A 15,619-nucleotide genomic window follows, 5' to 3' on the forward strand; every position below is an offset into this window, starting at 1 on the left:
GCCATTCGGGTGTGCACCCGCCCCTGCATTGTTTCAGCAATATCTACAAACTGTTTGTGCGTCGGTCCCTACTGCAGCAAACTATCTGGACGATATTGTGATCTCCGGAAAGACGGAAGAAGAGCATTTAGCCAATCTCAGAACATTATTTCAGGTCTTGCGACTAAATGGTCTTCGCTTTCGGAAGGACAAATGTGTGTTTTTTGCTCGTGATTTGCCATATCTGGGACATGTACTTAATACCCAAGGCATACATCCCAGTCCCGAGCACCTCCGTGCCATACAAGACTTGCCTCCGCCGCAGAATTTGAAGCAGCTACAGAGTGTGCTGGGAAAAATAAATTACTATCATCGCTATGTGCGCCACGCCTCTTCCATTTCAGCTCCGCTTCATCGCTTACGCCGTAAAGGTGTTCCGTTCGTCTGGACGACGGAATGCGAACGCGCCTTTCGCCAGTTGAAATCGGCGTTGCTTTCCAATACTTGCCTTACGCCATTCGATCCCCGGAAGCCCCTTTTGTTGATGGTGGATGCATCGGATTTCGGGATCGGTGCTGTGCTTGCGCACAAAGATGGTTCGCACGATCGCCCTATTGCCTTTGCGTCCAAATTGCTCTCGTCTGCGCAAAGAAATTATTCACAGATCGAGAAAGAAGCATTGACTCTCTTATTTGGTGTTACAAAGTTTCATGATTTCTTGTATGGTCGTCACTTTACCATCATCACAGACCACAAACCATTGACATCGCTTTTTCATCCGACCAAGCCTGTACCTCCACGTACAGCGCAGAAATTCATTCGCTGGTCTATTTTCCTCTCGCAGTACCGCTACGATACCTTGTATCGGTCCACTGCTAAGCACCGAAACGCCGATGCGTTGTCCCGTTTGCCTGTTGCTGAGGATAGAGCATTCGATTCCTCCAACTTGCTAGCATGTTCATTGATTCGGAAACCGATGACGTGGTAGAATCGTTTCCGATTGATTTTCGTCGTGTAGCTACAGCCACAGCTGCCGACACTGTCCTTGCTACCGTTTTGCGTTTTGTGGCTACGCAATGGCCCTTGTCAAAGTCACTGATCGAGGATCCGTTGGTTCGCAGATTTTTTGCTCACAAGGAGAGATTTTTTGTACGACGTGGTGTTTTGCTGTTGCGTTCTGATAATGATCAGTCCAGGGTCGTGGTCCCGCATTCGTTACAGTCCTCTGTCTTACGGCTTCTCCACCAAGGACATTGGGGTATAGTGAGAACGAAACAACTTGCTCGTCAGCATTGTACTTGGTTCGTAATCGATGCCGCGATTACGCATATGTGCTTTTCTTGCATGGTGTGTGCCGAACAACAATCAGCACCACTGCGGAAGTTTTTTGCATGGCCCAAAGCCACTTCCCCGTGGCAACGCTTGCACATCGATTTTGCTGGTCCGTTCTGGAATGCTCGATGGTTGGTTGTGGTTGATTCATATAGTAATTTTCCTTTTGTTGTCCGGATGTCTTCCACGACGTCATCTGCCACCATCCAAGCGTTATCTGCTATTCTTTGCATTGAAGGTCATCCACAGACTATTGTTTCCAACAATGGCCCACAATTCATGTCCGCAGAATTTCAGTCATTCTGCAAGGCCAATGGTATTCAACATCTGACGTCCGCGCCGTTTTCACCACAGTCAAACGGTGCCGCTGAACGTTTGGTCAGGACTTTCAAGTCACAGATGTTGAAGTTGAAATAGTCGCATTCTCTGGAGGACGCGTTATTGCTCTTTTTGTCCTCGTATCGCTCTCAGCCTCGAGATGGTCACTCGCCGGCTGAGTTGCTTCACGGTCGCCCTCATCGCACCTTGATGTCTTTGCTATATGCGCCGCATCAGGTTCCTGTGCAGCGGCAGACACCTGCTTTTACCCCAGGAGACGTTGTCTACTACCGCAACTATCGAGGTTCACGGCGTTGGCTCGAAGGGCGCATTCTTCACTGCCTCGGCCGCGCTATGTATCTGGTTTTGGGGGCCTCTGGTGAGGTGCGTCGGCATCTCAATCAGCTGCGCCTCTGTCGTCGCACGGGATCCGCCGCTCCCCGTCTGCTTTCAGCGACGGTGCCGTCCGGTCAGCGCCCTGGGGACCCATCTACTGGTTCGCCTCAGCCCCAGGTGTTACCGACGCTGCCTTCCATTTTACCCCATGGCGACGCGCCGCCACCGCCGCCGCCGCCTGTTGTCTCGCCGGCGACGCCCGAAGTGGACGCGTCGCTGCAACCGCCGGGCGCCTCCCTGGGTCACGCGCCGCCGATCGCTTCCCGTGACCAGTTGTCCTCCGCCATGGAACTCTTGCCCGCTCCAGACCATCTGTCGTCTTCGCTCGTCGGGTGCTCCGACCCGATGGAGGTCGACCCTTCGGCCCCTCCTGTCTCTCCACGGGCGCGTACACCGCATGTTGGCGTGCACCCTGGACTAGGTTTTCAGGCGTTTCCTAGCTCCCCTCGGACCGAATGGCAGGGTGCGGGTGGCACAGCCTCGCCTGTTGTTAGGCTCCCCACATCGTCGCATACGTCAACACGGGGTCCTCCCCACGGCGGGCGGAAGCCTTATAACACAACCGTTCGCCGATTTGCGGGGAGGAATGTGGTGTCACCGCCAGACACCACACTTGCTAGGTGGTAGGTTTTAAATCGGCCGCGGTCCGTTAGTATACGACGGACCCGCGTGTCGCCACTGTCAGTGATTGCAGACCGAGCGCCGCCACACGGCAGGTCTAGAGACACTTCCTAGCACTCGCCCCAGTTGTACAGCCGACTTTGCTAGCAATGGTTCACTGACAAATTACGCTCTCATTTGCCGAGACGATAGTTAGCATAGCCATCAGCTACGTCATTTGCTACGACCTAGCAAGGCGCCATTATCATTTGCTATTTATCTTGTGATGCATGTACCGTCAGACCGATGTTCACCAATTATGAATTAAAGTTAAGTATTCCATCAGCTACGTTCTTTGCTACTATAAATTCCCATAACTGGTCCAGACCTCACGCCAGCCTGCGTGAGCTTAAACGCGTGCCTTTCGTCTTCCTCAGAGTGGCTTGGTTGTCTTGTCAAGTCACAACACTATTTGCCTGCAAGGGAACGACGGTACCGCCTTAGTACTGCGCAGCAGTTGTCATCTGACCTCGCTGCATCCACTGGAGGTGCTGTATCGAGGCAAGCGGTGTAGAGAAGGTTTCGGCTGAGTCAGATTTATTGTCGGAGACCTGCTGTAGGTCAACCTCTGACGCGTCTTCACAGAATGGAGCGGGGTCGTCAACACGCCACTTGGACAGTCGAACAGTGGGCCAATGTTATTTTCACAGATGAGTCCCGATTTGGTCTGAAGAGTGATTCTCGGCAGCTTCGCATCTGGAGGGAATGTTGAACATGATTTCGAGACCCGAATATTGAGTAAAGAGACCTGTACCGAGGAGGCCCGCTGATGGTGTGGGCAGAGATAATGTTGACAACTGGAACAGGTCTTCAACAAATTGAACAGGTGAATCGGAAGGGTTTAACTGCTGTCACGTATCGTGACGAGGTCTTGGGACCCCATGTTCGGCTGTTGCGAGATGCTGTGCGTCCGGACTTCGTATTCATGGATGATAATACTCGACCGCATAGAGCACGAGTGGTTTTTCTTGGAAACGGAAGTTACTGCACGCATGGCGTGGCCTGCTCGCTCTCCCGGTTTGAATTCCACAGGAAATGTCCAGGGATGCACTAGGGAGACGGGTTGCACCACGTCAGCATCCACCAACCACTCTCCGAGACTTGCGAGCAGCTCCGCAGGAAGATTGGGCGTCATTGCCTCAGTAAGACATTGATGACGTTATCCACAGCATGCTCCGTCGTTACCAGGGCTTTATTGCTGCGAGAGGTGGTCACACCCCATGGTGGGCACATTAACCAATTGTCAGAATGTGTTTACAACTCCCTTAGCTTGGAAAATAAGAAGAGTATTTGCTTCTACTGTTATGAAAGTTACAGTTGTTCATGTTCTGTATTCTTTACATTGTTTCCACTTTGCTACCACCTGTATGAATGCATGGTTTCGAAGCGATATGAATTATTAAAATTTTCTCGGGCTTCCAGCCGCGCCAGGTGATTAAAATCCCACGAGCTTTCGACCGAACTCTCTCAAGTGGTAAGACTGACTGCTGTGTAGCCGTGGCCACGTCATTATATTGCTGTCCCCTGTTTATCCTTTTTTGTGCCAAAATAACGCAATCTTGCATAATTTCCGTTTGTTACTTTAATTTTGGACACAAATGTAGATAAATTACATAAAAAGATTACAGTTTAAAAAAGCCCTGTCCTAGCGGCGGCCACGTGACTATAACATGTTACCAACGTCTACAAGAGCTATCGTTTTGGGCCCTACAAGGTGACATAAATTGCGAAATATATAGGGTTGTTTGAGATTATTTGCTAAACGAAAAACTGCACCGCTACTGTAATAACTCAGCATGTATGAAATCCCACAGGCAACGGCAGGTTTCTTCTACCATTTCAAACATCACTAGCTGCACGATGACCCCAAGCGATCTTCCATGGCCAATAAGGGTCCACAGTACAGTAGACATACGTCGTTCCCTACCTGGAGATTAATAAGTGGTCACTCCCATGAGATGAGGAATTCACCAGTAGAGTTCCTGAAAGGCAGGCCTGCCTGTATAAAACGAGGCGCGGAGTACTGTGTTGTCAGTAGAGAAGCTATAACAGAGAAATGTATCTAGAATGAGATTTTCACTCTGCAGCGGAGTGTACCATCTGAGCTACCCATGCACGACGAAAGTAGGAGACGAGGTACTGGCGGAAGTAAATCTGTGAAGACGGAGCGTGAGTAGTGCTTGGGTAGCTCAGATGGTAGAGCACTTGCCGGGGAAAGGCAAAGGCCCCGAGTTCGAGTCTCGGTCTGGCACACAGTTTTGATCTTTCAGGAAGTTTGAGCACAGTGCCTTAATGAGCTCTAATCATTTGATGTTATCAGAGTAACATATCCATCAGGGACATTTCAACCCTCCTAAAAGTGGCCAAACTGACTTTTGATTATGTGATTGTCATGCGGAAACTCGAAGGAACAACCACAGCTGAACGAAGAGCAAGCATACCTCGTGTGCTGTCGGAGAGGAATCACTGAGTGTTGCGAAAGGCGGTTGTTAAAATCAGGGGAAGGAACCACTCGTCACTTCCAATCTGCTACCAGCACTCCAACTAGCACAACGACTGAGCCAATACGTTAAAAGTAATGGCGTACAACGATTGAGCAGCTCCTCATAAGCCTGAGGTTGAGTAACGAGTATTGCCTCTGTACAGTTGGTGGCTGAAGACGAGTGATTTGAGTAAGGAATGAAGCTTTACCCTATGGCAACGCCCCCTTCCCTCCCCTCCCCCCGCGCCAATGCAATGAGAACCTTACGTGCTATCATGTATAGCAACAAAAGTGAAGTAAGCAGGAGATGGTGTTACGGTATGGCGGCGTTTTTTGAGGTTAAAAACGATAAACGATAATACGAAAGGATATCAATACATTTTACAACATTCTTTACTGCATACAGTAGACGAACAGTTCGGAGACAATGACTGTTTCTGTGACCAAGATAATGCACCGTGGCATGAAGCAGCATCTATAAGGCAACGATCTGTGGGCAATAGTATTCCTGAAATTTACTGTTCTTCTCAAATTCTTGACCTGAACCCAATGGAACATCTTAGTGATGAGTTAGAAAGTCGACCCACTACGTCCAACATCACTGTCTTCTCTGGTTTCGGATTTTGAGGAGGAAGGGACTGCCATTCCTCCACAGACATTCAGACTCCTCAGTGTCTCCAGCAGAATTCAAGTGAAAGGTGGAAGCACCCTATAACAAGAAAGTGTAGCTGAAGCCACCGCATGAGGCGTTGTAACCGCCTCCTAGCACGGGTCGCTGTGTCTATCAGCGACTGTGTCGATACCGATGCCTGAGTCTGAGTCTACGTTATCATTAGACTGGGATACAAGAAGAAGTTAGATATTAGCCACTCGTCTTACAGATCGGTCTTTCCTCAATTTGGGTATTCCCACTACCTACCTTACATTCTAATTTTTATTCCCTTTGTACATTAACTTTGCTTCTCCCATTGTATTTTGCTGCTGTCTGCCTCGAGAATAAACTAACCACCTTCTGTGCACAGTTCAGTTGCATTTAAGATATAACAGAAGCACCTCTTGCACCACGTGCACCTCTTCCCTAAAGAGCTGACGTATAACTATATGGAAAATTCACCATGTCGAACAGTAAAGCAAATGTTCATATATTTTTTGTTATTTAGTCGTGCAGATTTCTTTCTCCTTCTTTTCATTATCTATGTTCTGCCACATTCCTTTTTCCCTCCTGTTCTCTCCCTGCATTCTAGCACTCACTGTCGCCGGTGTCCACAGTTTAAATCCACCAATGTCTAATTTACCTTTTTTATCTTATTATTATAAACGAGTATGACGTGAGTTTTTGTTTGCTCTTCTTTAGGTATGTATATTTTCACCACGTCAAAACAGTCACCAAGCTTGCGGCTTGCGGAGTATCTATGTAGATGAAGATACAGATATAGATGCAGAAGTTTCGGATTCCATAGTAAATGTAAGACACCACCTAACTTTTGTGTCTTAATAAACATAATGTGAAACTGTGTGGTTTGATGTAAATAAGTGACCGATGGTTCTCATCTTGCCAAAATAAATAAGCAAATAATAAAATAAATAACTGCTGCTCCACAAGTACCCTCAACAGTGCACTTAAAGTGTGAATACCATGGGTAGGTTCACCAATGGTAATTGATGCACCCTCTCACAGATGAGAAACTCCGTGTTCTCACGTACTTCTGTGCCAAAAATTCGTTTTTGAGACCCTTGGCCACGTCTCCGAACTTTGAAGATGTATAGCCTTTCTTTTTTCCATCCAAGATCAAACCCACAATTTCCTGTAAGAATTACCGCTGTAACTGCGACGACTGATGAACACCACTATGAATAAATCAGAGACTACTGCGTATTGGCTCTGAAAGTAGTGCGACCAGCGTTAAAACCGCTGTTTCTTTTGTTACATAATTACTTTACAAATACATGCTTTGCAAACGTTATTCAGTCCACATTTATTTCCGATTATTTTTTCCTTGTCCCAGAATGCTCAGTTTCGAATCATTTACTGTGTAACTTTGACGCTAAGGGTATGGGAGATTCAGTGTCGAGAGACTATCACAGTCAGTAGCGAAAAGTAAAAGTGTTAAAGTACACAGCAATACCTCGGGCAGGGATGTGTGTTATGTCCTTAGGTTAGTAGTTCTTAGTTTTAGGGGACTGATGACCACAGAAGTTAAGTCCCATATTGCTCAGAGCCATTTTTGAACACAGCAATAGAAATGGCGTCGTACCAAAAAGCACGTGCCTGCTAACGAGACGTTTCTGGCAGAATTGTGAATGTGCGGCTATTTGTAGTCACTGTCTTCAGTCTAAAGTATTGTTCAAGTCAGGGTAATTATGTTTGAAGCGTAAACATTTCGATTAATTTTGCGTCTTGTTAGACTCAAAATTCACCAATGGTCTATGGATGGGCAATGTGGTAAAGAGTAATGGAATACCACCATATTTTTCTATTGATGTAAACGATATTTAACTTGGAGCTATGGCCTAATTTGTGAGATGGACTAGTCGAGCGGGGCTGGTACCATAAGATGGGGTGAACAGGAACTGTTTTCAACTTCAAAAGAACCAAAAATAGTAATTTTAAAAATAAATATGAAAACCAAAATTATATGTGGCTATAGGTCTTGTGCCTAACTTTAAACAAATAATTAGAGTTTGGACCTAGCTCGTGCTTTTATAACATTAAAAATAGTAACTTCGGGTGAACAGAGACCACAGTGTAAGCTTTATTACTTTTTTCCTTGGTTTTTGAGCTGAATGGGGAGGTGGCAAAATCTATTTTGGATCTAGGAGAATAAGACACAATATTTATACGTTTTTAAAAAGTTTATGTTCTACACAAAAACTAAAAGTATTGCACGATTTATGTTTTCCTAATAAAATTTATTATGTCACTAACTACTTTATTGTGATAGTAAACTGATGAACTTTGTTTGGTTGTTGACATCATATTTAAAAATTATGTCTGTGCGTCTAGAATTTCTACCCACAGAAGTAACGAAGACGTCTCAAGAATTACATTCTTGATTAAAAAAATTACTCTTCACCTGCTTAACTAAACGTGCTTAGTCGCACTTGTTCTTTTTTAAATAAATGAAACCAACATAGCCTACGGCTTCTAAATAACAAATTTTACATGCATACAGTCTAAATGACTGCTTATTTACTCCATGTAGTTGAACTGCAGCATAATGTAGAGGTGGTTCTTCATTTCAGACAAGTTCTTAATCTTATTCTGATGAAACACTGGCGATGACTGTCTCTATTCATCCCACAAATTCTGAAAACATTACCCTACAGTTCCATTAGCCGAAACACAAGTTGGTCTCGTGTATACTTTTAAGCTAATTTGTAAGCTAATGTAATGGGCTTGGAAATTTGTTGACCATGTACTTAACTTAAAACAACACAATTTATATTGATAAAAAAACTGAACTCCTCTCGAAAAGGACACGAAGACCAAACGGTACCCACCGGCCGCCGTGTCGTCCTTAGTTCACAGGCGTCATTGGATGCGCATGTGGTCAGCACACCACTCTCCCGGCCGTCAGTTTACGAGACACAGCCCCTACTTCTCAATCAAGTAGCTCCTCACTTCTCCTCCCAAGGGCTAGTGCGCCCCGCTTGCCAACAGCGCCTGGCAGACCGGATGGTCAGCCATCGAAGTGCTAGCCCAGCCCGACAGCTCTTAACTTCAGTGGTCTGACGGGAACTGGAGTTACCACTGCGGCAAGGCCGTTGACAATCAAATAAATTTTCAAGTAAGCATATTCAACACCGCATCCGCCTTTATTAAGCAGTGAACAGAACATCAGCTGACGGGGTAATCACCTTTGAAATTCATAGATTGGTTCACGACCAACCTAGACAAACAAAAATTCGAATATTTCCATTTGTCTTCCAACACTATTACTCAGAACATATTTGGAAGTATCGGTTCCATTCACCCATCTGTTTCTGCTCGTCTTATTTGTGGAACCATTGCCTTCAAAGTCACCCGACGGTCCTCTTGATTATTCTGTCTGAGACATCTCAAAAGTTAAGTGCACAGCCCTCCTTTGATGCAGTTGAATAAATGGAGTAGCGAATTACGGTCTTTTCAAGATTTACAAGGGCTGTTAAAGACTTTAGAAAGAAGTCGTAAACCACTGAAGAGAAATGTGAGAGCGACACGTGTAGTTCCTGGGTTAACAAGGACAAGCCTATAGTACACTGCACCATGCAACGTGAATAACTTGTATTTCTTGCTGAGGACAATATTATGGAAATGGAAGAGGATATAGATGAAGATTAAATGGGAGATATGATACTGCGTGTAGAGTTTGACAGAGCACTGAAAGACCTGAGTCGAAACAAGGCCCCCGGAGTAGACAACATTCCATTAGAGCTACTGACAGCCTTGGGAGAGCCAGTCCTGACAAAACTCTACCATCTGCTGAGCAAGATGTATGAGACAGGCGAAATACCCTCAGACTTCAAGAAGAATATAATAATTCCAATCCCAAAGAAAGCAGATGTGAAAATTACGGAACTATCAGTTTAATAAGTCACAGCTGCAAAATACTAACGCGAATTCTTTACAGACCTCGGGGAAGATCAGTATGGATTCCGTAGAAACGTTGGAACACGTGAGGCAATACTGACCCTACGACGTACCTTAGAAGAAAGATTAAGGAAAGGCAAACCTACGCTTCTAGCATTTGTAGACTTACAGAAAGCTTTTGACAATGTTGATTGGAATACTCTCTACCAAATTCAGAAGGTCGCAGGGGTAAAATACAGGGAGAGAAAGGCTATTTACAATTTGTACAGAAACCAGATGGCAGCTATAAGAGTCGGGGAACGTTAAAGGGAAGCCGTGGTTGGGAAGGGAGTGAGACAGGGTTATAGGCTCTCCCGGATGTTATTCAATCTGTATACTGAGCAAGCAGTAAAGGAAACAAAAGAAAAATTTGGAGTAGGAATTAAAGTCCATGGAGAAGAAACAAAAACTTTGAGGTTGGCTGATGACATTGTAATTCTGTCAGAGACAGCAAAGGACCTGGTAGAGCAGTTGAATGGAATGGACTGTGTCATGAAAGGAGGGTATAAGATGAACATCAACAAAAGGAAAACGGGGATAATGGAATGTAGTCGAATTAACGCTGGTGATGCTTAGAGAATTAGATTAGGAAATGAGACACTTAAAGTAGTAAAGGAATTTTGCTATTTGGGGAGCAAAATAACTGATGATGGTCAAAGTAGAGAGGACATAAAATGTAGACTGGCAATGGCAAGGAAAGCGTTTCTGAAGAAGAAAAATTTGTTAACATCGAGTATAGATTTAAATGTTAGGAAGTCGTTTCTGAAAGTATTTGTATGGAGTGTAGCCATGTATGGAAGTGAAACGTGGACGATAAATAGTTTACACAAGAAGAGAATAGAAGCTTTCGAAATGTGGTGCTACAGAAGAATGCTGAAGATTAGATGGGTAGATCACATAACTAATGAAGAGGTACTGAATAGAATTGGGGAGAAGAGAAGCTTGTGGCACAACTTGACGAGAAGAAGGGATCGGTTGGTAGGACATGTTCTGCGACATCGAGGGATCACCTATTTAGTACTGGAGGGCAGCGTGGAGGGTAAAAATCGTAGAGGGAGACCAAGAGATGAATACACTTAGCAGATTCAGAAGGATGTAGGTTGCAGTAGGTACTGGGAGATGAAGAAGCTTGCACAGGATAGAGTAGCATGGAGAGCTGCATCAAACCAGTCTCAGGACTGAAGACCACAACAACTACAACAACAAACTGGAACTTGTAGCAGCTGCACCTGGCTTTGTCACAAGTAAGAAGAAAAAATAAAATATGTGATCAACACCAGAAACAAAACAAGATGGAGAGGAATCGAGCAGTTTATAGGTTTGAAAGAGCAAATCAGTCTATGTATTTGTGAGGAATGTTTATGGAACATAATGTGGTGCAAACAGAAATAAAGGCAAGAAAAGATGCAGGTAAGAGCTGCTATTATAGCTTCCTTAACATATTACGATCCACCAATATTTCAAGACAGCTGAAGATGACAATTTACGCAGCGGTTATAAAACCATTCGTTATACACAGGTCCGAGAAGTGCACAATAACACAACATAAAACATAAAATGTCAAATTAAAAACACTTTCGGACGTCTGTATTTAAATTTTATTTTACTTATTCGATCAGTTTCGGCGTTTCACTACACCATCGTCAGGTTCCATGACCGACGTGTAGGAGGAATCCAGTCTGATCTGCAATTGAAATAGGGGCCAGAATTCAGTAACTGGGATCCGTGGACTTTTGTAACAACGCGATCCCTTTGCTCAAGAAGAAAAAATTAAGAAGAAGAAGAACTGAAGATTTACTAATAGAACACAGTTTTGCTGACAGGGATACTATCAATGTCGGCTCGTAACTACAAAATGTAAGTTACGTCGCAAACAGCTCGTCTATGGACAGATATTTACTAGGACACTTATGATAAATCCTGTAGTAATAGCTAATTCTGTACTAAGATCTTGCCGCAACTTCAACATAAACACACAGGCAGAGATGTAATACAGCTCAATAACGAACAGAAAAAAGTAAGATGTCGCACTATTGAATAAACATTCCCAATATTCACGTGTAATTATTTTATAGCACCACACGAATCACTTTTCAGTGTTTAAGGAGTATCGCTTCAGCTGTGCGACTGGATTCATGATCACCCGTCAGAAAAACCACAGTTATTAGTACTTGTCAGAAAGTCATCTGGCGAAAACAGCGATATATTTCGGCCCACCAGAGAAAGCTTTGTAGGTCCTTTTAATCTTCAGAAACGATATAAGTGGCAACCCTAGCAGCTATCTTAGATCGTTTGCAGTAGATGCTGTCGCTTACCTCCTAGTAAATTCATCAGAAGATATAAACGAATGATTTATAGAACAATCTCCATGGTGAGGTGACAGTTGATCCTTAAGAATAATACGTACGTGTGAGGTCCTCCACACGAGTATTAAAAACAAGCTTAAATTTTGACTATACCATAAATAAAAGAAATAAAGATTATCGATTCGACTAAATACCAAAGGACTGCAATTTAGAGCAACTAAAACAGGAAATATCACACAGAAAATATTGTAAAGAAGGCGACCCAAACAGTGCGTTTTCTCAGCAAAACACTTTAAGAGGTTCAACAACTCTACTAAACAGACCACACACTAGGCTTGACGGTCCTTTTCTGCAGTACCGCTACGCAGTATGGGATCCTTATCAGATATAGCTGACGATGGATGCAGAAAACGTTCAAAGAAACAGGGGAAAGAGTGTCATGAATATGATAAATAAGTTAATGTGGAAATCAAAATAAAAGAAAGGTATTTTTCGTTAGGGCGACAGCTTAGCGTAGTATTACAGTCACTAACATTCTTCTCTGATTGCCAAAATATTTTGTCGACTCTCACTTACATAGGGACAAATGAGCACTGTGATAAAGTAAGAAAAATCAGAGCTCAGATGGAAAGATTTAAGTGCTCTTTCATGTCATGTGCTATTAGAGAGCGGAACGGCAGAGAGTTAGTCCGAAAGTTGTTCTAGGAATCCTCTGCCATTAAATATGAATAGCTGAGTACATGTAGACGTAAATATAGACGTAGAATGATCCGACAACTGAAGACGTCTCCTCCCAGTGGCAAAACTTTTAGCATACTCAGTGGCAAAATAGCAGCAGTTAAGCGATATCTCCAGGCATAAGCAGGAGTGAATTCTGAACATACAGGAAATTGAAGCTATTGCTTAAGCTTTCTGGCAGTACGGATGAACGCCCCTGGGAAGATTTGAGTTGCTGAATTGCTGTATAACTTATCACCCGCTTCTAGTAAATCTTGATCACGATTACTGGGGGCCACCCCGAACAGGCAGTTACTCTCAGATTCACGTTGTGAATTTTGGAAAGGTTTGTAATTATTCCGTGTACGACGAAAAGCACAGCGACGGTTGGTTGATGTATGTGTTTCACATTCGAGGTTTGTACAGTACGTTCTGGGAATTCGCGGCTTTCTGCTCTATATAATGGCACACCGTCTACCTTCGACTAATTATGAGAACGGTGGGAGCAGCAGGGTAATTTCCAGAAATCCTACAGTCCTGATGGAGAGCAGCGACGCCTGAACTTCCGCGGAAATCCTGAATTCCTGGCGAGGAGACAGCTAACTAGCGGAATATGTTCTATTCCGCATCAGCGGTATCTCGGGTATCCGACTATAGGGGAGCACCTGATGCTGTAACTATTACGGTTCGCTAGTTCAAGTTCTGCTCTTAGTGAGAAACGCGGTAACTGTTGTTTAACTCTTTCTACATGGTCTTGTGGCGATTCTTCTACCCTACAGGCTTATGTTCCATGGTCTCAGGTGTTCGATCAATCGCCTAGCCCAAGGAAACCCGAGTACTAAGAGATGTAGTTACCAACTCGGGGAAAAGCTTGGCAAAGCGGAATTTAAATAGAAATCGCTATAATTATTACGATTCTACAACTCATTGATACGTCCTGACTTGTCTTCCTGACATATGACTAATCAGAAGAAATCGAGGGGAAAAATTCGTAAGTATGACAGAATGCGAAAAATTCACGAAAACTCATAAATAATCTTACTGCCATCGAGTAAGTAAATTGCCACTCATTTAAAGTTCTTTCAGTTCTATACCAAGAATGTTTCTGATTAAGCTTAAGTCCAAATCACAATACCATACTTTGTAACCATTCAACAGAAGCAGTACTCCACGTCCAAACTACTAAACATTTCATTCAAAGTTCAAAATCTACACCTGTAGGTTTTCTTGTGAAGTATACATCAAAGCGCCTCTTAAATTACCTAACTAAACACATGACAAAATATTTTGCATCACCCCGGTTCCAGAACTCCTGAAGATAGACGTTGACTGTGGATACTGTATCACAGACACAGTCTCTTTGACTGTTCAGAGATGTCATTAAACTCGCACAAAGATGTAAACAACCATGCACTAGTAGCGCCTATTAGAAGGAGAGGGTCCGACAGCCGATCGGTTCCAGTCATTCCACCAGGAAGGAGGTACACGGCTTGTGTTGTCTGTAGTCCAACCATGCCTAGATGGTCAATACCGCGGTTCGATAGCGTCCGCATTGTTACTCTGCGCCAGGAAGGGCTCACAACAAGGGAAGTGTCTAGTCGTCTCGGAGTGAACCAAAGCGACGTTGTTCGGACATGCCTTCAACCAGACAATCGTCGGAGACGTGTTTGGAGGCAACCCGGTCAGGCTGAACGCCTTAGACTCACTGTCCAGAGTATGCAGCGAGGGGAGGCTCCATGCTGTTTTGGGGTGGCATTATGTGGGGCCGAAATACGCAGCTGGTGGTCAAGGAAGGCGCTGTAACGGCTGTACGATACGTTAATGCTATCCACCAACTGATAGTGCAACCATATCGGCAGCATACTTACGAAGCATTCGTCTTCGTGGACGACAATTCGGTACTCCATCGTGGACATCTTGTGAATGCATTTCTTCAGGATAACGACGTCGCTCGACTAGATTGACCAGCATGTTCTCCAGACAGCAACCCTATCGAACATGCCTGGGATAGGTTGAAAAGGGTTGCTTATGGACGACGCGACCCACCAACCACTCTGAGGAATCTATGCCTAATCGTCGTTGACTAGTGGGACAATCAGGACCAATAGTGCCTTGACGAACTTGTGGATAGTATGCCACGACGAATACAGGCTTGCATCAATGCAAGAGGACGTACTGCGGGGTATTAGAGGTACCGGAGTGTACAGCAATTTCGACCACCACCTCTGAAGGTCTCGCTGTATGGTGGTTCACATTCAATGTGTGGTTTTCATAAGCAATGAATAGGGCGGAAATGATGTTTATTTTGATCTCCATTCTAATTTTCTGTACAGGTTCCGGAACTCTCGGAACCGAGGTGATGCAAAACTTTTTTTGATGTGTGTACTTCTCAATTCAGTATAATGTTCAAGAATAAATCCACAACCCCAGCTTGGCGCTGTATAGACTAGTACACACATGACTGCACTGTTTTCTTGTTCAATTTTTTTGTTGTTTTATAAAAGTTCATTATTCGGCCATCGCCATCTTTGATGCCTGCCACATTCTCAACTGGCCGTCGGTTGTCCTCTGTTAGTGGCCAGTTGCCGGTCACATGACTGGCAGCGGTGCCTACTAATACATATAATGATTTCTGCAACAAGCACTGCCCCCCCCCCCCCCCCAGAAAAAAATTAGAAGGATATCATTTTAAACACCCACATTATTATTTCAGGAATGTCTGCAGCGAAAGAGACTTTTGTGCTGGAGAATGAAATCTTTACTTAACAGAAATGTACATATCCTGTTCTCTTCTCATCACACGTGTTGGTACTGTGACCA

This window comes from Schistocerca cancellata, chromosome 8 (assembly GCF_023864275.1).
Source record: "Schistocerca cancellata isolate TAMUIC-IGC-003103 chromosome 8, iqSchCanc2.1, whole genome shotgun sequence".
Classification (NCBI taxonomy): domain Eukaryota; kingdom Metazoa; phylum Arthropoda; class Insecta; order Orthoptera; family Acrididae; genus Schistocerca; species Schistocerca cancellata.